At 44.2% G+C, this 24,028-nt stretch overlaps 2 protein-coding genes across 8 annotated transcripts in view; one reads left to right on the forward strand and one right to left on the reverse strand.

Moving 5' to 3' along the window:
* TRAK2 (trafficking kinesin protein 2) overlaps nt 1-21,411 on the reverse strand; it is a 72,856-nt gene extending 51,445 nt beyond the window's left edge. For 4 of the 5 annotated variants that reach the window (XM_084643671.1, XM_084643669.1, XM_084643673.1 and 1 more), the window contains exons 1-3: nt 21,277-21,411; nt 1,559-1,719; nt 1,141-1,265 (exon numbers count right to left, since the gene is read on the reverse strand). The gene's annotated coding sequence lies outside the window, so the exon portion shown is untranslated. The remainder of the gene's footprint in view (nt 1-1,140; nt 1,266-1,558; nt 1,720-21,276) is intronic. The other variant, XM_084643670.1, reaches the window with a different exon arrangement.
* A 223-nt stretch (nt 21,412-21,634) lies between these two features.
* Nucleotides 21,635-24,028, forward strand: part of STRADB (STE20 related adaptor beta) — a gene marked incomplete at its 5' end in the record, with an annotated part of 31,046 nt that continues 28,652 nt past the window's right edge. The window contains one exon of one of the 3 annotated variants that reach the window (XM_084643681.1): nt 21,635-21,788. The remainder of the gene's footprint in view (nt 21,789-24,028) is intronic. The other 2 variants (XM_084643678.1, XM_084643679.1) reach the window with 2 other exon arrangements.

Consider the following 24,028-nt stretch of genomic DNA (forward strand, 5'->3'; position numbering starts at 1 on the left):
AAAGATTCCCCTCCCTCCCCATATCAAATAGATAAATAGGTGTTAAGAAAAGAAACAATGAATATAACAATCAAAATATAAAGCCATTTCAGTTTTCAATTAATCAAATCTCACATGCTTGGTATCAGTAATACTAATTTTTATTCCCCCATCAGGCTACACAAGATCTAATTGTTCCAACTTAAAAAATAATAAAAAGGAGAAAACCTTTCAAGCCTTCTTTATATAAACCAAATGTAGAAATAGTAATGAGGACATAAATCTGTTTTCCCCATTTACAAGTCACTTACAGAAAATCCACAGGGTTTGAATTAGTTTTAGTCTCAGTACACTGACAGTTTGTATTTAAATCTAAATACTTGATTTCTCCATTTTTTTGCCACCACTTTTTAGTGTTTGTTTTCCCCAATCCTACATAGCCACCATCTGCCACTACCTCCTGTAAAACAATTCCACCCTACGGCCTTTCTAGTTATGGAGAATACAGACACATCAAGAAATATAGGCAGCAAGAGCACCCAGGCTGCACTTACGCTTTCACAATGCGTACATATCCCTTTCATATACACTACTCTGCCCTCCTCCAGGGTAATATAGATCACTACAGTACAGACCCGTTTACGCGTGAATCCGCTTAACGCACGGTAGCACCATGCCCCCCAGTGCTACCTATTTAACATGCGAGACTCGTTAACACGCGGTACAGGAACTTGCTACGTAGTGCTACAGATTTGCTCAATAACTCACTGACGTAGAAATTGACAGGAAGTATGGAGCAGAAATGTGTTGTATGTCTTTACCGATATTGGTAAAGACGTATCGTGCACGCTTAGTCATTGTCATGCTAGAGAGATATATAATACAGTATATAGTAGTTATATAGTAATATATATACACACTACATTAGAAAATTTTAACCGTAGGCCTAATATAATATATATGCTAACAGCAAAAATGCTTGGATGACGAGACACATTTTCGACGACTAGTTCCATAACAGCTGTGTTCCAGCTGTTCGTAAGCGTCTGCGGTCGAAGAAACTCGAAGCAAAAGCACTTTTGCTACTTGACAATTGTCCAGCCCATCCTCCAGCCGAACAACTGGTATCGAGCAATGGAAAAATTCAAGTGCTATACCTACCATTCAACACCACATCAAAAATTCAATCTTTAGACCAGGGCATTATTCAGAATTTTAAAAACAGTTATTGACTGGAGCGGATTTCGGTGATTGTGTCATGCACGTCTTCAGGCATTTCCAAATTCCTGAAACAGTTAAACATGAAGGAAATTATTTATTTAGTTAAAAAAGCTTGGAACAGAGTAAAACAAAAGTCCATTGAAAACTGCTGGATGAAGGCTCTCAGTGATGCCTTTTCTGCCAAAGACGGCTCAGACTCGGAAAACTCCAGCAGTGGCACTGATTCAGAGCCAGACTTTGAAGGATTTTTGGAAGACGACATCCTACAAACACGCACACAGACAAAAGAGGATAAGGGTAAACTTCTCTTTCAAATGATAAAAGATTTTAGTTTGGATACGTCACCAGAAATCATTACCTAGCGGCTAGAGATGGATGAAGATTGCCCGACTTCAGAATTTCTGTCCGAGGAAGAAATATTAATGGGCTGTGAGGCTACGTCGGACCACAAAAGTGATGGCGATGATGTCGTTGAAAAGGTCAAAATTTCGCCCACAGAAGCCCTTCGTGCTGTAGAAACTGTTATAAGATTTATGGAGGAGAAAAATGCGGAAAATATCAAAATCATTCATCTGCGGTGAATGACAGACTTCATAAAGAAAAAGGGGTGAGAGCCAGAAAAAGCAGAAAATAATGGTGTTTTTTTCTAAGTGAATCATAGACATTTTTTCAGCATGGTCCTCTTAACCCGTGGTCTGTTAACACGAGGTTGTGATGGTTTGATTCCCAACATCCGCATGTAAACAGGTCTGTACTGCACAAGCACCGTCTAGCCAGCTGGGCTGAACGCAGCTTCTTTACTGCCATATTATGTGTAAATATACATCTAAATGCTTTGAAATCTCTAAGCAGAGTTTCCTTCCACCAAAGAGTTAGTAAAAGAGGGAAGACTTCAAACTGCAGAAACTTTTAAAAGCCAAGCAAACAACACCGCTTTCATTGGCTGTCAGAGTTCTGACCCATGACCCCTTCCCAGTCATGCCCCAATCGCTTCAGAAATGCTGCTAAAGGAACAAATTTAGTCTTATACCAGCCATGGTTAGTTCTAAGAACAGACCAATACAACTGCTAGTTCTGAATTCTGATAAACCCTGAAGCTAGTAACAAATCCATTTAGAATTACAAGCTCATTCATAAAGTATAGAATCATAGAATATCAGGGTTGGAAGGGACCCCAGAAGGTCATCTAGTCCAACCCCCTGCTCGAAGCAGGACCAATTCCCAGTTAAATCATCCCAGCCAGGGCTTTGTCAAGCCTGACCTTAAAAACCTCTAAGGAAGGAGATTCTACCACCTCCCTAGGTAACGCATTCCAGTGTTTCACCACCCTCCTACTGAAAAAGTTTTTCCTAATATCCAATCTAAACCTCCCCCACTGCAACTTGAGACCATTGCTCCTCGTTCTGTCATCTGCTACCATTGAGAACAGTCTAGAGCCATCCTCTTTGGAACCCCCTTTCAGGTAGTTGAAAGCAGCTATCAAATCCCCCCTCATTCTTCTCTTCTGCAGGCTAAACAATCCCAGCTCCCTCAGCCTCTCCTCATAAGTCATGTGTTCTAGACCCCTAATCATTTTTGTTGCCCTTCGCTGGACTCTCTCCAATTTATCCACATCCTTCTTGTAGTGTGGGGCCCAAAACTGGACACAGTACTCCAGATGAGGCCTCACCAATGTCGAATAGAGGGGAACGATCACGTCCCTCGATCTGCTCGCTATGCCCCTACTTATACATCCCAAAATGCCATTGGCCTTCTTGGCAACAAGGGCACACTGTTGACTCATATCCAGCTTCTCGTCCACTGTCACCCCTAGGTCCTTTTCCGCAGAACTGCTGCCTAGCCATTCGGTCCCTAGTCTGTAGCTGTGCATTGGGTTCTTTCGTCCTAAGTGCAGGACCCTACACTTATCCTTATTGAACCTCATCAGATTTCTTTTGGCCCAATCCTCCAATTTGTCTAGGTCCTTCTGTATCCTATCCCTCCCCTCCAGCGTATCCACCACTCCTCCCAGTTTAGTATCATCCGCAAATTTGCTGAGAGTGCAATCCACACCATCCTCCATATCATTTATGAAGATATTGAACAAAACCGGCCCCAGGACCGACCCCTGGGGCACTCCACTTGACACCGGCTGCCAACTAGACATGGAGCCATTGATCACTACCCGTTGAGCCCGACAATCTAGCCAGCTTTCTACCCACCTTATAGTGCAGTAACCCTGACATGTGACTGCATAAACCAAAGTCTGTACTCCTAGCGCCTCTCCACAGTAATCCTGCATACTGTATGCTGTCTATAACACTGCAATAATGCGACAAGTTAATACGAGCATAAACAAGTGACTGTTAGATTGTTCCCCACAAAGTATCCCCCAGGAAGGAAAAAGCACAGAAAACTGATTTGTATATGGAAGCAAATGAGCCACTGTTTTTAATACTCATTTTTGTGAGAACAGCTTATAAAAAAAAAAGATTGTTATGCTTTTGTTTTTAGTCTTGATTACATATGCAGCTGTCATTTAGAGCTAGCATTAGGTAAATGTATGTGACAGTGCCATCTAGAGGTCGTCACTGTGTCTCATTTTTCCTAAATGAATGAGCTCCAACCTTTGGAAACAGTCTTTGAAACCAAGCATTTATGATGTCCCTTTATGAATATCTACAATATGTGAGCTTTTTAAGGACCTTCATATTGTTTGTGAGAATCTATTTCTTACAAAAGTCGCACTGAGTACAAAATAGGCTCTGAAAAGTATTATGGAGAGATGCTAGTTATAACATTTGAAACAAACTTCAATAATTGTTTCCACATTCCCGCATGTCCTCAAGAAAATCTTGTTCATAGATCAAATTCCACATGTGAACTGTGGTGTGAGGAGATTTTTTTGGTCAAAATTTGAGGGGAATCTGGGAAGTTGTTTCAGCTATGGACTTTAAAAAAAAAGAAAAGAAAAAGAAACAATTCACTTTTTGAAAAAAGTTTACTTGGAAATTACAACATATTTCAAAAGCATTTTAACCTAGGAAGGTACAGAATGTTACATTGAAGAGTCCTTGATCAGTTTAATACTGATGTCTGTCAAAATTATAAAAAAAAAAATTGCAGTCACTTTTTACTGCTGAAATCATAGAATCACAGGGTTGGAAGGGACCTCAGGAGGTCATCTAGTCCAACCCCCTGCTCAAAGCAGGACCGATCCCTGACTAAATCATCCCAGCCAGGGCTTTGTCAAGCCTGACCTTAAAAACTTCTAGGGAAGGAGACTCCACCACCTCCCTAGGTAACGCATTCCAGTGTTTCACCACCCCCATCATGAAAAAGCTTTTCCTAATATCCAACCTAAATCTCCCCCACTGCAACTTGAGACCATTACTCCTTGTTCTGTCATCTGCTACCATTGAGAACAGTCTAGAGCCATCCTCTTTGGAACCCCCTTTCAGGTAGTTGAAAGCAGCTATCAAATCCCCCCTCATTCTTCTCTTCAGAAGACTAAACATCCCCAGTTCCCTCAGCCTCTCCTCATAAGTCATGTGTTCTAGTCCCCTAATCATTTTTGTTGCCCTCCGCTGGACTCTTTCCAATTTTTCCACATCCTTCTTGTAGCGTAGGGCCCAAAACTGGACACAGTACTCCAGATGAGGCCTCACCAATGTTGAATAGAGGGGAACGATCACGTCCCTCGATCTGCTGGCAATGCCCCTACTTATACATCCTAAAATACCATTGGTCTTCTTGGCAACAAGGACACACTGTTGACTCATATCCAACTTCTCGTCCACTGTAACCCCTAGGTCCTTTTCTGCAGAACTGCTGCTGAGCCATTCGGTCCCTACTCTGTAGCGGTGCATTGGATTCTTCCGTCCTAATTGCAGGACTCTGCACTTGTCCTTGTTAAACCTCATCAGATTTCTTTTGGCCCAATCCTCCAATTTGTCTAGGTCCCTCTGTATCCTATCCCTACCTGCCACCGTATCTACCACTCCTCCCAGTTTAGTGTCATCTGCAAACTTGCTGAGGGTGCAATCCACACCATCCTCCAGATCATTTATGAAGATATTGAACAAAACCAGCCCCAGAACCGACCCCTGGGGCACTCCACTTGATACCGGCTGCCAACTAGACATGGAGCTATTGATCACTACCCGTTGAGCCCGACAATCTAGCCAGCTTTCTATCCACCTTATAGTCCATTCATCCAGCTCATACTTCTTTAACTTGCTGGCAAGAATACTGTGGGAGACCGTGTCAAAAGCTTTGCTAAAGTCAAGGAACAACACGTCCACCACTTTCTCCTTCATCCACAGAACCAGTTATCTCGTCATAGAAGGCAATTAGATTAGTCAGGCATGACTTGCCCTTGGTGAATCCACGCTGACTGTTCCTGATCACTTTCCTCTCCTCTAAGTGCTTCAGAATTGATTCCTTGAGGACCTGCTCCATGATTTTTCCAGGGACTGAGGTGAGGCTGACTGGCCTGTAGTTCCCAGGATCCTCCTCCTTCCCTTTTTTAAAGATGGGCACTACATTAGCCTTTTTCCACTCATCTGGGATCTCCCCTGATCGCCATGAGTTTTCAAAGATAATGGCCAATGGCTCTGCAATCACATCTGACAACTCCTTTAGCACACTCGGATGCAATGCATCCGGCCCCATGGACTTGTACTCGTCCAGCTTTTCTAAATAGTCCCGAATCACTTCTTTCTCCATAGAGGGCTGGTCACCTTCTCCCCATGCTGTGCTGCCCAGTGCAGTAGTCTGGGAGCTGACCTTGTTCGTGAAGATAGAGGCAAAAAAAGCATTGAGTACATTAGCTTTTTCCACATCCTCTGTCACTAGGTTGCCTCCCTCATTCAGTAAGGGGCCCACACTTTCCTTGACTTTCTTCTTGTTGCTAACATACCTGAAGAAACCCTTCTTGTTACTCTTAATATCTCTTGCTAGCTGCAACTCTGGGTGTGATTTGGCCTTCCTGATTTCACTCCTGCAAGCCTGAGCAATATTTTTATACTCATCCCTGGTCATTTGTCCAATCTTCCACTTCTTGTAAGCTTCTTTTTTGTATTTAAGAGCAGCAAGGATTTCACTGTTAAGCCAAGCTGGTCGCCTGCCATATTTACTATTCTTTCTACACATCGAGATGGTTTGTCCCTCTAACCTCAATAAGGATTCTTTAAAATACAGCCAGCTCTCCTGGACTCCCTTCCCCCTCATGTTATTCTCCCAGGGGATCTTGCCCATCAGTTCCCTGAGGGAGTCAAAGTCTGCTTTTCTGAAGTCCAGGGTCCATATTCTGCTGCTCTCCTTTCTTCCTTGTGTTAGGATCCTGAACTCGACCATTTCATGGTCACTGCCTCCCAGGTTCCCATCCACTTTTGCTTCCCCTACTAATTCTTCCCGGTTTGTGAGCAGCAGGTCAAGAAGAGCTCTGCCCCTACTTGGTTCCTCCAGCACTTGCACCAGGAAATTGTCCCCTACATTTTCCAAAAACTTCCTGGATTGCCTGTGCACCGCTGTATTGCTCTCCCAGCAGATATCAGGGTGATTGAAGTCTCCCATGAGAACCAGGGCCTGCGATCTAGTAACTTCTGCGAGTTGCCGGAAGAAAGCCTCGTCCACCTCATCCCCTTGGTCTGGTGGTCTATAGTAGACTCCCACCACGACATCACCCTTGTTGCTCACACTTCTAAACTTAATCCAGAGACTCTCAGGTTTTTCTGCAGTTTCATACTTGAGCTCTGAGCAGTCATACTGCTCTCTTACATACAGTGCAACTCCCCCACCTTTTCTGCCCTGCCTGTCCTTCCTGAACAGCTTATATCCATCCATGACAGTACTCCAGTCATGTGAGTTAACCCACCAAGTCTCTGTTATTCCAATCACATCATAATTCCTTGACTGTGCCAGGACTTCCAGTTCTCCCTGCTTGTTTCCCAGGCTTCGTGCATTTGCATATAGGCACTTGAGGTAACCTGCTGATTGCCCCTCTTTCTCAGTATGAGGCCGGAGCCCTCCCCTCTCATGCACTCCTGCTCGTGACTCCTCCCGGGATCCCACTTCCCCACTTACCTCAGGGCTTTGGTCTCCTTCCCCCGGTGAACCTAGTTTAAAGCCCTCCTCACTAGGTTAGCCAGCCTGCTTGCAAAGATGCTCTTCCCTCTGTTCGTTTCCAGGCTAGAAATACGTCACTAGTAAACACTGTTTAAAATAAGCATGTCATTTAACTGAGGTTGCACGATTTTACACCCCCCCCACATTCTCACTTGTTTTTATAGTATTTCTTCCACTATCTGTTAAAAATCCATCCTGTACTCTCCTGCTCACCGGCTAAAACCGGGTCATGACTTGCATCTACCATTGTAACTTTCTTCTCCAGCCTTATTATTATTATTGTTAGTAGTATTAGGGTAACACCTATGAGAACTAGTCATGGACCAGGACCCCACTTTCTGAGGTGCTTTCCTACAGCTTGCCCCTACTTCCTCCAGCTTATAAACACTGCTGCTAAATTAATCACCATTCACTGCTCTAGCCATATCATCCCTCCAATTTTTCAAGTCCCTTCACTAGCTTCCTCTTTTTCTGAATCAAAGTTCTAACTCTTGTCCTCACCTTCAAACCTCCACACAGCTCCGCCCCACCCTACATTTCTACTTTCACTTCCTTTTAATACTGGCCTCACTCCTCTAACTATTACCTTTTGAGTTTGTGTTGTGGTTTGTTCCTGCTTCCCTGCCAACCTCTCCTTACAATGTGACAATTAATTGTCCTCTCAAATCCATTTCTTCTGTGAAGTCTATGAGGGAGAATCTTTTTACTGACTAGGTCTTCTTGACTCTGGTGTAACCAATATCTAAGGTGAAGATTTAGTCATGGGTATTTTTAGTAAAAGTTATGGACAGGTCACGGGCAATAAACAAAAATTCACAGCCTGTGACTTGTACATGACTTGTACTATAAATACCCGTGACTAAATCTTAGCTACTCTGGGAGGGGGTGGTGGTGCCAGGGCACAGCTGCTGCTCTGGGGGGTGGGACCACAAGGTGCCGCTGGGGTGTGTGTGTGTGTGTGTGTGTGTGTGTGGCCTCCACTGCTCCGGGAGAGGGCAGCCCGGGACTCCACTGCTGCTCCAGGGCTGCACCTGGAACCACTGCTGCACTGGCGGCCCCTGGGGCTAGCTGCCCAGGGCTTCCTGAGCAGCAGCTGGTATGGCTGGCCCTGGGCTCAGGCAGCCCTGGGGTCAGCCTCACCTGCTGCTGCAGAAGTCATAGAGATCCCAGAAAAGTCATAGAATCTGTGACAGACTCGCAGCCTTACCAATATCCTAGGCATCTTATTTTTCTGAGTTAGATTGAGATCCTTGGGTAAGCATCCTGTCCATTGTAAAGCACTGTGTGTACTCAGTGTGTTATACTTCAGTGGAATACATACATTTGAGACACAAATGTGAAACTTTATTAAAATAAACTATTCCCAGAGGGAAAAAAAGCTGCAGTTATCATTTGTAGCACCTAAGCAATGTTATGACTTAAGTGGTAGGCTGAAATTACAACTGAAAAGCCTAATAAGGTCTTCAGGAAAGGACTTACGAGAGTCTCTGGAGGAGGATAAATAGGAAAAAGAACAGTAGCAGTCTTATAATGTGGGGAGGGAGGGTCTATTACAGACGACCAAATCAGGAAAAGGAAGTGGATAAGTCATTCTACAAGTAAGTAACAAGATTAGCTAACACACGAGCTAGTAATAATGGAGGATATTAACTTCTTTGTTATTTGTTGGAAGACTATTGCAGAAAAACATAGTATGTCCTGCAAATTCTCAGCATGTGTAGGGGACAGCTTTCTGATTCAGAAAGTTGAGAAAACAACTAGAGGGTCATCCCATTTTGGATCTTGTTTTGACCAACAGGGATGAATTAGTTGTGAACATGAAGGTGGCTGGGAACATGTGAAGAAGTAATCATGATCTTACAAAATTCAAGATCCTACAGAAAGGAGGACATGAGAACAGTAAAACAAGAACACTGGACTTAAACGTGGATTTCAACCGACTCAGAGAAATAGTAGGCAAGGTCCCATGGAAACACCCCTTAGAAGGAAAAGGGGTCAAAGGAGGCTGTTTTTTCCTAGAGACTCAAGCTATTCCAAAGCAGAGAAAAGATAAGAACAGCCAAAGGAGACCACTGTGGCTGCACAAGGAGCTTTTTAGCTATCTAAAAACCAAAAGGGATACATACAGGAAATGGAAGGAGGGCATGTCACCAAGGAAGTATACATGGTGTGACAAGGCACCTCCTTCGTCTTACCAGACTTAGCACTCCCCGCTGGCGGTGATGGGCCTAGGGTAAATCAGCCCCACTCTGGGCAGTATTAGCCTTCCCCCTTCTGTGTTCCTTTGGCCATATTTTCAGGGTAGGGCTTGGGGTTGGCCTAAGGGTTGATCCTCCAAACAAAAAGGAAACAGTCTCACAAACTCAAAACCAAAGGGGTATACCTTTCCCTGCCTCCTCGCTGGGCTAGGGTATTGTCCTGTTTGCCCTATGGTGTCAGTCCTTCCTCTAGGAGACACTCAGGTTTGGATGTTTCCCCTATGGGAAGGAGCACAGCCTCTCATCCTGGAGAAGTTTATTTCCCCGCTGCCACTAGTCTGACAGCAGTTTCTCTCTAACCCCAGAGGATAGGGTTTTAAAGGTCTCAGGCAGCCCTTAACTATATTCAGGTGTCCCTAACTGACCTGAGATAACCCCTTCTCAGCTTGTAGGAAAAAGGGCCTTTAACATTTTAGGGCTAAAATATTGGCCTTCCAGGACCCTTTTTGGCTCGGTCTTCACAAACAAGGTCAGCTTCCAGACTACTGCACTGGGCAGCACAGTATAGGGAGGAGCGGAGCAGCCCTCAATGGTGAAAAAACTGGTTAAGGACTATTTAGAAAAGCAGTACATGCACAAGTCCATAGGGCTGGATGCAATGCATCCGAGGGTCCTGAGGGCGTTGGCTGATATGATTGCAGAGCCATTAGCCATTATCTTTGAAAACTTGTAGTGATCGGGGGGAGGTCCCGTACGATTGGAAAAAGGCAAATATAGTGCTCATTTTTAAAAAAAGGGAAGAAGGAGAATCCGGGGAACTACAGAGTGGTCAGCCTCACCTCAGTCCCTGCAAAATCATGGAGCAGGTCCTCAAGGAATCCATTTTGAAGCAGTTAGAAGAGAGGAAGGTGATCAGGAACAGTCAACACGGATTCACCAAGAGCAAGTCATGCCTGACCACCCTGATTGCCTTCTACGATGAGATAACTGGCTCTGTGGATATGGGGAAAGCGATGGACATAATATACTTTGACTTTAGCAAAGCTTTGGATATGGTCTCCCACAGTATTCTTGACAGCAAGTTAAGAAAAGTATGGATTCGATGAATGGAGTATTAGGTGGATAGAAAGCTGGCTAAATTGTCGGGTTCAACAGGTACTGATCAATGGCTCGATGTCTAGTTGGCAGCCGGTATCAAGTGAAGTGCCCCTGGGGATGGTCCTGGGGCCGGTTTTGTTCAACATCTTCATTAATGATCTGGATGATCGGATGGATTGCACCCTCAGCAAGTTTGTGGACAACACTAAGCTGGAGGGAGAGGTAGATACGCTATAAGGTAGGGATAGGGTCCAGAGTGCCCTAGACAAATTGGAGGATTAGGCCAAAAGAAACCTAATGAGGTTCAGCAAGCACAAGTGCAGAGTCCCGCACTAAGGTTAGAAGAATCCCATGCACTGCTACATGTTGGGGACTGACTGGCTAAGCAGCAGTTCTGCAGAAACAGACCTGAGTATTACAGTGGAAGAGAAATTGGATATGAGTCAGCAGTATGCTCCTGTTGCCAAGGATGCTATCGGCATATTGGGCTGCATTAGTAGAATCATTGCCAGCAGATCGAGGGAAGTGATTTTTCCCCTCTGTTCAGCACTGGTGAGGCCAAATCTGGAGCACTGCATCCAGTTTTGGGCCTCCCACTACAGAAAAGACGTGGACAAATTGGAGAGAGACCAGCAGAGGGCAACGAAAATGATTAGGGCCTGGGGCACATGACTTATGAGGAAAGGCTGAAGGAACTGGGTTTATTTAGTCTGCAGAAGAGAGGAGTGAGGGGGGATTTGATAGCAATCTTCAACTACCTGAAGGGGTCCCAGAGAGGATAGAGTGAGGCTGTTCTCAGTGGTGGCAGGTGACAGAAGAAGGAGCAATGGTCTCAAGTTGCAGTGGGGGAGGTCTAGGTTGGATATTATGAAAAACTATTTCACTAGGAGGGTGGTGAAGCACTGGAATGGGTTACCTAGGGAGGTGATGGAATCTCCTTTCTTATAGGTTTTTAAGGCCCAGCTTTACAAAGCCCTGGCTGGGATGATTTAGTTGGGGTTGGTCCTGCTTTGAGCAGGGGGTTGGACTAGATGACCTCGAGGTCCCTTCCAACCCTGATATTCTATGATTCTATCCTCTTGTACCATCCAGCCTGACTTTGCCACAATGGGAATAATGCGAGCGTGTAGGGACATGGGGCTGAAGGTGACGGCTAGTGGCGTTCTGTTATTTTCTTTGTTAGAAGAGTTCCCAGAAGTCTCCTACTACAGGACAGGCCTAACAAAGAAAATAACAGAACGCCACTAGCCGTCACCTTCAGCCCCCAACTAAACCCCTCCAACGCATTATTAAGGATCTACAACCTATCCTGAAGGTTGACCCAACACTCTCACAAATCTTGGGAGACAGGCTAGTCCTTGCCTACAGACAGCCCCCCAACCTGAAGCAAATACTCACCAGCAACCACATACCACACAACACAACCACTAACCCAGGAACCTATCCTTGCAACAAAGCCCGTTGCCAACTGTGCCCACATATCTATTCAGGGGACACCATCACAGGGCCTAATAACATCAGCCACACTATCAGAGGCTCGTTCACCTGCACATCCACCAATGTGATATATGCCATCATGTGCCAGCAATGCCCCTCTGCCATGTACATTGGTCAAACTGGACAGTCTCTACGTAAAAGAATAAATGGACACAAATCAGATGTCAAGAATTATAACATTCATAAACCAGTCGGAGAACCCTTCAATCTCTCTGGTCACACGATTACAGACATGAAAGTTGTGATATTACAACAAAAAAAACTTCAAATCCAGACTCCAGCGAGAAACTGTTGAATTGGAATTCATTTGCAAATTTGATACAATTAACTTAGGCTTGAATAGAGACTGGGAGTGGCTAAGTCATTATACAAGGTAACCTATTTCCCCTTGTTTTTTCCTATCCCCCCCCAGACGTTCTTGTTAAACCCTGGATTTGTGCTGGAAATGGCCCACCTTGATTATCATACACATTGTAAGGAGAGTGGTCACTTTACATAAGCTATTACCAGCAGGAGAGTGGGGTGGGAGGAGGTATTTTTTCATGCTTTGTGTGTATATAAAAAGATCTTCTACACTTTCCACAGTATGCATCCGATGAAGTGAGCTGTAGCTCACGAAAGCTTATGCTCAAATAAATTGGTTAGTCTCTAAGGTGCCACAAGTACTCCTTTTCTTTTTGCGAATACAGACTAACACGGCTGTTACTCTGAAACCTGGGTTTTAGAGTCAACTGTAAAACCCACACTATTTTTCTTTATACATAAGGAACAAAATCTTCAGTCTCTCTGCTGCTAATGAAACAACATATGTGCTGAAGGAGAGATAAGCTATTAAAATGTGAGGTGTCTATGTTCTTCCTTGTTTTTTTGATGTATACAGGTGGTCTTAAGGGCTTTTCTCCTTATTGCTGATTTTTTCACTGTAGAAAAATCAAATGTCAAATCCGGTTTCAATGGAAGATTCTGATGTCTCAGATACGGATTGTAAGCTCTTGCTCGCTTGCTCTCTCTGTGCTTAAAAGGGTACCATCAGTTTAACAAGTCCACGCACAACCAAAATTGTTGGAAAATTTTTTAACTACTATTGTTACCACATAAAGTGACCATAACTAAAAGATATTGAAGAAAAAGTTTCTATATGTCCAATTTATTTTGTCCATTTAACATAACTTTGTGTCTAGTCAGTTCATTGTTTCCCCTTTATAGCCATTTTCTCTCATTTATGTAGGTCTTTCACATAAATAGGTTTGTTTTTGATTTATTAATAACATTTCTTTCTGGGAATATATGAGAAGACCTTAGATGAAGTATTTCCTAATATTTGAGTTTGGGGTTTTGAAGTTTCATGTCTCAGAGGAGTAGAAGGAACGGAAGGCACAATTAGGCAGCAGTAACCTTAAATCCTTCTTAAAAGTTTTTAGTAAGAAAATGTTTTAAAAAGTAAAATGTGATTATAAAACAATCAAAATTAGCAGGGGGTGTCTGGAGAAGGTTTTGTGTGTGAAACTATTTTTGACTTGTTTTTGTTTTTTAATATTGACATATGCCTGTAATTGAAGGACTAGAGATTCTGACTCTATAAACAAAGATATTTTCTCAAGTGTTATCACCTATTCGACCACAAAAATTAAAAAGAAAGAATTTTAGGGGACAATCCTGTGAACACTCACATACATGTAAAACTTTACTCATATGAGTATTTCAAATGAAGTCCCAGAGACTATGAGATCAATGGGACTATACAAGTACAAGCAGGCAAGTAAATATCTGGAGGATCAGGGCCTTAAACAGTATGATGGCCAAGGGTTGTTTCTTATAATACAATAAATAATGCTGATACAATCAAAGTACACAATGATCAGATGGAGGAGAAATGGGTAGAGAGAAGAAAGTACCATTGGATTCCTTCAAACACCCCTAAGAGAAATGCAACAAGTCACTAGTTACAAATAGTTAAATTCTATAATGTAATACTACAGATAAAGCAGAAGGAAATGATAAACCAAAATAGTCCAATAATTGTCTGGAATTATCAGTAAGTGATTTATCCAAATGAAAATATATGAAATCAGTACGTTACAATAATCACATGTTCTGACTCATGAAAGGAAATACAGACAGTGACAAACAACTCAGGCTGTTCACTTGTCCCAGCTGAATAACTCTGCAAGACTACACCTAATTGCAGAACATTTCAAAGACTTAAAACCATTAGACATGATTAGGGGCTTGGTACACAGGAAAGCTGACCAGAATAGCTATTTCAGACTAAACTATTCCACAACAGTTGCCTGTGTGAATACTTTATTCTGGAATAAAAGTGATTTTATTCCAAAATAGCAGGTTTCAGAATAGCACCGTGTTAGTCTGTATTCTCAAAAAGAAAAGGAGTACTTGTGGCACCTTAGAGACTAACCAATTTATCTGAGCATAAGCTTTCGTGAGCTGTAGCTCACAAAAACTTATGCTCAAATAAATTGGTTAGTCTCTAAGGTGCCACAAGTACTCCTTTTCTTATTCCAAAATAATTCCTCTACCTCAGATGAACCCACAATAAAAGTCACATTTATTCCAAAATATTGGTCTTATAAGAATGTATTAAGAAAATATGTAAGTTATGCTTTACACCTTTGAAAATGTTTGCTCTAAACTTGTGAACTCAGGCACTGGACTCATTCCCACTGCCCATCCAGAAGGACTATCAAAATTAAATGGGCCACAAAGGACCCTTGCAATACAAAGGATTGATTGATGGCTCTATCACACCCATGGAGGAGTATGTGCAGAAGGATGTGAAAATTTTCCATCTTTTTGGCCATTTGAACTCTGAAGGGCCAGAGATTCTAAATTGGAGCCAGAGATCCCTACAGATTGAGCCAGCAGCCAGAGCGTGAGCCAGCAGCATCCCTACAGATTGCCTCCTGAGTTTGCCCTGAAACACACTTTGAATTGACAGATCACTACAACTCTCAGGTTTCAGAGTAACAGCCGTGTTAGTCTGTATTCGCAAAAAGAAAAGGAGTACTTGTGGCACCTTAGAGACTAACCAATTTATTTGAGCATGAGCTTTCGTGAGTGAGCTGTAGCTCACGAAAGCTCATGCTCAAATAAATTGGTTAGTCTCTAAGGTGCCACAAGTACTCCTTCTCACTACAACTCTATCACTCTTAGGATTTAGATGGCAACAATTTGTGTGTAGATGTTTGCTTGCTTTAACCTGTAAATAACTCATTCCTTTTTCCTAGTTAATAAACCTTTAGATGGTTTGTTACAGGATTAGCTGCAGGTGTGGACTTTGGTGTAAAATCTAGGGCATCAGTTGATCTGGGGTAAGTGACTGGTGTCTTGAGATTAGAAGCAACCTGAATGTGGGGTGATTTTTGGTTTATGTGAGCATTTCTCATGAAGTCCAATTTGTCTGGGTGGCAAGATAGGCTGGAGAGTCTAAGGGGACTCTCTGGACCTCCATGTTAAGACTGTTATAGTGATCTAGGAGTTCTCATTTGTTACTGACTTGGTGAAAACTAATTATAGAACAGATCACTGATTTAGGGTGTCTACCCTGTTTTTGACAGTCTGCCCTCAGGTAGGCTCTCACAGTCGTGAGCCACTCCAGACAGCATGACACCCATGACAGCTTGAAAGTTTTGTAATGAAAACAGATTTAGTAAATTAAATTTGTAGGTTCTAGAAAATTAATTTAGCTAACTTTTATCTAAGAATTTTTACTTAAAGCAAAGACATTTCAGATATTAAAATCAAATAATTTGACTCTCTTCACACTCTACAATGACAATACAGCAAAAATAGAGGGCAAACACACTGAAAAAAGCAACGTGCTCAGGTAACTGAACAACAGTATTTAAAACAGGAGAAAGCAGAGTTTCTGCACAAAACCAGAGCAAAACAAACAGTTCTTATTTTAAGCCAATCTACAACAATTTCTGCCAAGTAACCATGTCATGATTATTAGTTCCCAAATATTTTCTGCACATACACAACATTAATAACAGATATAGCACCATTCTGGCAGTGTGGGTTTTCTTTTCCTTCTTCTTTCACCAAAAGCATCCAGTGAGGTCTGGACCTTTATTTCAGAGTACAAGAAAATTTCATGAAACCAAGACTTTGGTTAGGGAACGTAGCAGGGAAAGACTGAAATGAAATTCTGATGTCTCAGTTCTAAATTCCTGACTCTTTGGGAGACTAAAAGTCCTTAGGTATATGTCTGAGTTAGGACTGGGTGGCTCCAGGGAAAGTCAGCAAATGGTGTCTTGATGTCCCTTTGCTACAAACAGGGTATGTCATTTCTTAGAAATGGACTGAGTACTCTGAGTGAATTTGTGGCAGAAAATGAATATTTTAGTAATGACTAGTGGGGAATCATGGAATAATATAAGCAGCTGTTTCGTTTTATTCTTGGAAGACACAAGCAAGAGATTGTTTTTCCCAAAATGGTAACCTAAATGCTGTGTATTATTATCAACAGTTTTCATCAATATGTTATATCACTGTCTTTACATAAAGATCTTTAGGATAAAATATTCTTACAATATTAAGAGTCTTACTGTATAAGTTTGATTCACTGTGCAACATTTAAAATGAGCATGTTGTATTCAGTTTTGTTGAGCATTTAGGATCACTGACACATGGCTAGTAAAACAGACAATCTGGAAATACTTATCAGTCAAGAGATTGGTTTCTTAATATACCTGAAACAATGCACTACATCAAGATTGTAAACAAAGCAAGTAACATTTCTTTCTTCAAATCAGAAGCAGTAGCTAAGTTATTTTCATCTGATGCCATTATTGTTTTATATATTTGTTTAATACATCTCTATATACATTGCTATATTTGTAGAGGTCTTCAGAAATTCCACAATGTGATACCTTTTAAATTGTTTGAGAATTTTAGTTCAACACTCAAAAATAAACAAATTCTGCACTATTTTAAAACAAATTTTGCACTATTAAAATGCTCCAATAAATATTAACTTTGCTCTTGGTCTATTATTGAGTCACCAGCCCCAAAATGAGCATAGCCACCATTTTAAGTTATAGAAAGGTTTTCTGTCAGTTCTGTAAAGGTTTTGCTGTCAGTTCCGTAATCATCTCTGTGGAAATGCGGTTTTGTAATTTCTTAGAACAATACCTGTCAGTGAATCACATATCCCTATGCTTCCTACAGAGACAGGACACAGCAGAAAGGCTATTCCTCCCCCAAAGATCCTCTCTTATGGAAGCAAATCACTGTCACAAAAAGCTGTGCTGCATAAGAACTTTAGTCATATAAAGCCAAGGCCTTAGAAATACCTAATAGAGATTAGATAAACTAGGCTACACAGATATAAAAATATTATGACAGCATCACCACATGCAGTGGAATCAATATGTCAAGCAATGGGAACTAGATTAATAATAAATTGAAGTAAATATGAAATATATTTATATGAACAGGCATCTATTCAATGCTCTAGCATCCCTGCCATAAATTACAAGAACAAATTACATCGATCTGTGACCAATATAAGTGAACTACTCACATGTCACTATATCTCTATTCAAGGAACAAAGAAATCCAAGAGACAAGACAGTGTTGAAGTGTGTATAAAAAGAATGGGGGAAGAGGGGAAGGAGACGAGCTAATTATAAATTATGTTTAATGATGTGTTTCAGAAAAAACAGTAACACGACCAGTCACTAGCTTTACTGCTTACTCCCCACAACTCCCCTAAAACAGAGTATATTTTCCAACAAACAAGTTTCTGTTTGTTTTGTAATGTTATTCAGAGGCCTGAATAGTATTAACAATATTTCATTTGTAACTGAGTGACGTCAGCTACTGGTAGCAACGGGACTGTAGGAAAAGAAAAAAAATCAAGTAGTCTTGAATTGTATTATCTGGTTCATTCTGTGTAGAGTCAGTGGTAATGATCCTTAATAAAGAGCTACTGACACTTGAATGGTTCAATTTAACCCAAAGTACAGAAAGTTGAAGGCTTTATGTAGAAACAAAAGTTTAAGAATTTTGTTTCTAGAACAGGATCTGTAGATGTGAATCCATAAATAAAATGCAAATTGTTCTTTATATAGCACCTTTCATCTGAGGATTTCAAAATGGGTTATGAACATTGACCAATATTCACAACATGCTTATGAGATGGGTATATTTAAAATACCGCTTTATAGAATATTGCAACGAGAGAAGCTACTTCAAATAAACATTTTTTTTTAGATTCAACTTTAAAAAAAATAATGCCCATATAAAAACACCATGACAATAATTAGATATACAACACTAAATATACAAGTAAGTTAACTCTGCCAGCCTTCAGCCTTAGATAAATAAAGATCAATAACAATCTACTGGCTGAGATAAATTATTATTTGTATTACTGGGATGCCTAGGATAAAAGTGGAAATAAATAAATAAATAAACAAACATTCACCCCTAATTTACAGCCAGTAACATACCCTTAACTTTACCCCACAAATGGTTTTGCAGCATTTCTGAAGGTAATCAAATTCAGGGTATTTTCAAAGAGTGTTTTTTTTCATCCAAAGTACCACAAGTTATTCAGTAACACTCAGGTTTTCTATGAAAAATCCTCTCGTCAGAATTGGTCAAAATTACTTCTGAAACCAAGACAAAGAATAATGTGTACTTGACTCCATATAATTGAGAAAAGATTAAAAGTTGCATTCAAAGTGTAATTTTAACAAAGTATAATTTGAAACAGACCAGGTAATTCATGAAAATCAGGGTTTCTGATAGAAATTCTTACAGTATCACTGTTAATGCCGTAATACAACTTTGCAGTGAACAAGACTTGCAAAACTTAATGATGTCCGAATCTCTTTTGCACCAGACCTGCACACGAGCAGAGCCACAACAGAAAATAAAGCTGTTTTAAATTCTAACAGTAAATATGTAACATCTCATCATAATATGATTAAAAGGCACTCTGAATGCATGAATGAACTCATTGATTAGGAGCTTAAAGTCATGCCATCTGTCATGTCTGCAGCTACCACTAAAATTTACAATTAAGTATAACATTTGACTGAAACTATTACAGTAATTTGAGCATTCTTAATATACATATAATATATTATGACAGAGAATACTTCCATAGGTTTTTATATAATTTTCTTTTATTAAAACAAAACCCACACTTCAGAGGCTCAAATGCTTGTAACAACTAATAGCTAAATGTTCAAGCTGCTGCATCGGTGCAATTTGTAAAGCTGTGTGTAAAAAAGCCAAAAATGGCTCTGAGAACTTAAAAAATTGATGGTGGTAGACCACAAAACCCAGAGATGATTCAACCTGGTGATATTCTGAATAAAAACTGGATAATTATCCCAGTGATAACTGAACCTGGTGATAATCTAAACAAAAGGAGCTCTCAACCACACTCGAAGCTGTTTTCATGGCTTCCCACTGACCTAACAGAATTTAAAGCCTTGACCCACATTACACTTTTCTAAGGAATCTCCTGAGAAGTGGTAGCAACAGTGGGAGCCCTAGTGTAGATAAGACACTTGCATTTTTACACTGCATCATCTAGTACTATCCTGAGCAGGATTATATTATATGGCGATAAAAATGTAGGTACCTTGCCTACCTACAAAACACACCATTGTAATTACACCAATGGTAGTGGAAAATTTCCCCCCACAAAAGGATGGTAATAGAGTAGACACTGCATCAGAGGGTAAGCAATAATTTTCCCCAAATCATGTAGCAAGTCAACAGCAGAAGGAGAATCAAAATGCAGACCTTCTGATTAAGTCTCACTAGGCTACTCAGTTGTATTCCCTCTGAAACAAGTGTAAAATAAAGTAAACCTCCCCTGATTAACTTTTTTCAGCAAGTACCAAGAATAAAACATTCTATTGAGAAAAATCTACCAAGGATCTGTAAACAGAATCGGCTTTGACAGTATAGCTACAGTAAGAGGCCACACTGCTGCATTAGTTAAAGTTTCTAAATAATAACTAATTTCCATTAGTTAGATTTTCTAAATAATTAATGCACCTTAGCCACACTTATCCATTAATATGTTAGCAATCTGCATTTTGAACCATCAACAGAGGAAAGGAAAGGGTGTTAAAAACCCAAAGAGTAACTACTTCTTCCCACACATACACCTCTTGGAAGCCCTACTTGAGACCATTATAAAAGAACAGGTTTACGAAATGCTCCTTCCAATTTAGTATAACTCTCCTGCCCCCCTCCACAAATAGGAAGGAAGTGCTATTGCTCCCTGTTCTATGTCTGTCCCAGCAATCTTTGCTCCCATAGCATGGCTGGAGAAAACTCATCCTTGAGCCTGCAGTGATTTTCCCAGTCACACAACTGGGGATTCCATGGGTGTCACTCAGAAAGGAAACAGGCCCATTGTTTCAAGTTAACAAGGACCTGGTGGTGAATAAAGGGGAACCAGGAGGATGAAAGTGTCTGAGTGGGAGGTGGGGATGGAGATGACTAGGGGTTGGGGTGAAAGGGTGGTGGGGCTGAAAGACCAGGGAGAGGGAGGTGACTGGGTGCGGGGGGGGGGGATAAAGGACCAGCAGGATGGAAGTGACTGAGGGTGGGGTGGAGGAAAGGGCAGGATGAGGGTGGAGCTGACGGGGCAGGAGAAGGGCTGAAGAACCAGGGCAATGGAGCTGACTATTGGTGGGATGAAGGATGCTGAGGGTGGAGGTGACTGGACTAGGGTTTCGGGTGGAGTGAAAGGGGTCGGGGCTCAGGAGAGGGGCTGAAATACCCAGGGGATGGAGGTCACCGGAGGCGGGGTGGAGCTGACTGGGGGCAGGGGCAGTAGGAGGCTTGAGAGGACCGGCGGGGTGGAGGGCGCGGAGGACTGAAGGACGAGGGGGCGAGGGGGAGAAGACGGGGGGAACTGAAGGACTGGGGGGAGGCGGAAGGGGATTGACGGATCAAAGGGCTGAAGGAGGAGGGCAGGAGTGAGGAAGGGGCGGAAAGACCGGGAGGATGAAGGGGTGGGGGTCAGGAGACCGTTGGTTGGAGGACGGGCGGCGGAGATGGAGGGGACCGAGGACGGGGGTCAGGAAGGGGCTTGGGAGGACTAGGGGGGTGGCGTGGGCGGGGATCGCGGTGAACGGGGGAACCATGGGGAGCGCTGACCATCCCGGGCCCCTCTTACCCGCTCCGAGGCGGGGTTCCCTCCTTGCCGGCGCTTCCGGCCGCCTCCGCGAGCTAAACAAACGCTTCGGCAGCTCCCCGCGCCCCGGGCGCGGGAATCGCGACTCGCGGGCAAGCGGAGAGAAGGGAGAAGGTGGTGACCGCTGCTCTGCGTCATAACATAGCGACCGACCGCACCCCGACGGCAACCCTGGGCCTACAGATCCCGGCACGCAACGGGCGAGGCTCGCGAGGGAGACTACGACTCCCCGCGCGCACTTGAGGCCGCCTGGAAGCCTGGGGCTCGTAGTCTCGCCCGGCAGCCCCCTCGGTGCCGGACGAGGCTGGGGCGGGGGGCGGAGCTCAAAGTCTGAGGCTGTCGCCGAGCGGAGGGGCTGTGGCCGCGGGTGGGCCGGAGTCGGGACGCTGTTACACTGGCAGCGGGGGAGGGGTTGGTGGGCCCCAAGCTGGTTTTCGCTCCCCGATCCTCGCCAGGGGCTGAGCGCAGCCCCGCCTGGCCCCGGCCGCGCTGAGGTGAGAGGAGAAGGAGGGAGTTATGGGGACGCGGTGAGAGGGGGCAGGAGGGAGCTGTATGCCGGGCGGGGGCTGCCTGTGCGGTCCTGAGGCTAGTGCCGAGTAGGCTATGGCGGGCGGTCCCGGGCCCGCTGGGTGGCGGGGGCAGTAGCGGGACGGGTGGTGCCGGGCCCGCTGGGTGGCGGGGGCAGTAGCGGGACGGCTGGTGCCGGGCCCGCTGGGTGGCGGGGGCAGTAGCGGGACGGGTGGTGCCGGGCCCGCTGGGTGGCGGGGGGAGTAGCGGGACGGCTGGTGCCGGGCCCGCTGGGTGGCGGGGGCAGTAGCGGGACGGGTGGTGCCGGGCCCGCTGGGTGGCGGGGGGAGTAGCGGGACGGGTGGTGCCGGGCCCGCTGGGTGGCGGGGGGAGTAGCGGGACGGGTGGTGCCGGGCCCGCTGGGTGGCGGGGGCAGTAGCGGGACGGCTGGTGCCGGGCCCGCTGGGTGGCGGGGGCAGTAGCGGGACGGCTGGTGCCGGGCCCGCTGGGTGGCGGGGGCAGTAGCGGGACGGGTGGTGCCGGGCCCGCTGGGTGGCGGGGGCAGTAGCGGGACGGGTGGTGCCGGGCCCGCTGGGTGGCGGGGGGAGTAGCGGGACGGGGTGGGGTTGTGCCAGGGCTATTGGTGGGGGTTGGTTAGCGGGGGGTACCGGGTCGCCAGGGCTCGGTCTCCCGCGTTTGCCTCCCCGCATCCTCTACCCAGACGTCCCCTCCTCGAAGTCTTAGGGAGACTGAGACCTCGTCGCTAGGGGTGGCTGGTCGTTGGTGGACGGGATTAAACCTGGGCCCTCCGGGCTAAATGCATGAGCCTCTACTGCGTGAGCCAAAAGCCATATGACTCTTAGCTAAGACTCACGCGGCTCTCGGAAGAAGGATAAAGGAGTTGAGGTGCAAGTTGTGTTCTCGTCCATCCTCCCTGTTGAAGGAAAAGGCCCTGGTAGGGACCATCGAACTGTGGAGGTAAATGTGTGGTTATGCAGGCTTTGGATTCTTCGACAATAAGCTGTCCTTCCAGGAAGAAGGATTGCTAGGAAAAGATGAAATCCGCCTAATAAAGAGAGAGAAGAGCATCTTCACAGACAGGCTTGCTAATCTAGTGAGGAGGATTTTAAACTAGGTTCACCAGGTGATGGTGACTTAAGCTCAGAGGTAAGTGGGGAAGTGGGATACCGGAAAGAAACACAAGGAGGAGGATGCAACAGGGGAGGCCTCCTGATTCATACTGGGAAAGTAGGGCAATCGGCTAGTTATCTTAGGTGCCTGAATACGAACGCAAGAAGCCTGGGAAACAAGCAGGAAGAATTGGAAGTCCTGGCACAGTCAAGGAACTATGATATGCTTGGAATAACAGAGACTTCGTGGGGTAACTCACATGACTGCAGCACTGTCATGGATGGGTATAAACGGTTCAGGAAGGACGGGCGGGGGAGAAAAGGTGGAGGAGTTGCACTGTATGTAAGGGAGCAGTATAACTGCTCAGAATTCCAGTATGAAACTGGAGAAAAGCCTGTTGAGAGTCTTTAGGTTAAGTTTAGAGGGTGAGAGCAACAAGGGTGATGTCATGCTGGGCATCTGCTCTTGACCACCAGACCAGGAGGATGAGGTAGACGAGGCTTCCTTTGGACAACTAACAGAAGTTTCCAGGTCACAGGCCCTGATTCTCATGGGGGACTTCACTCACCCTGACATCTGGTGGGAGAACCATACAGCAGTGCACAGCGATTCCTGGAAGTTTTTGGAGAGTGTTGGGGACAACTTCCTGGTGCAAGTGCTGGAGGAACCAACTAGGTGCCGTTCTCCTCTTGACCTGCTGCTCACAAACAGGGAAGAATTGGTAGGGGAAGTAGAAGTGGGTGGCAACCTGGGCAGCAGTGACCATGAGATGGTCAACATCAGGATCCTGACAAAAGGAAGAAAGGAGAGCAGCAGAATACGGACCCTGGACTTCAGAAAAGCAGACTTTGACTCCATTAGGGAATTGATGGACAGGATCCCCTGGGAGGCTAATATGAGGGGGAAAGGAGTCCCGGAGAGCTGGCTGTATTTTAAAGAAGCCTTATTGAGGGCGCAGGAATAAACCATCCCAATGTGGAGAAAAAATAACAAATATGGCAGGCAACCAGCTTGGTTTAACAGAGAAATCTTCAGTGAGCTTAAACAAAAAGGAAGCTTACAAGAAGTGTAAACTTGGACAGATGACTAGGGAGGA

Source organism: Lepidochelys olivacea (assembly GCF_965140295.1).
Source record: "Lepidochelys olivacea isolate rLepOli2 genome assembly, chromosome: 11".
Taxonomy (NCBI): Eukaryota; Metazoa; Chordata; order Testudines; family Cheloniidae; genus Lepidochelys; species Lepidochelys olivacea.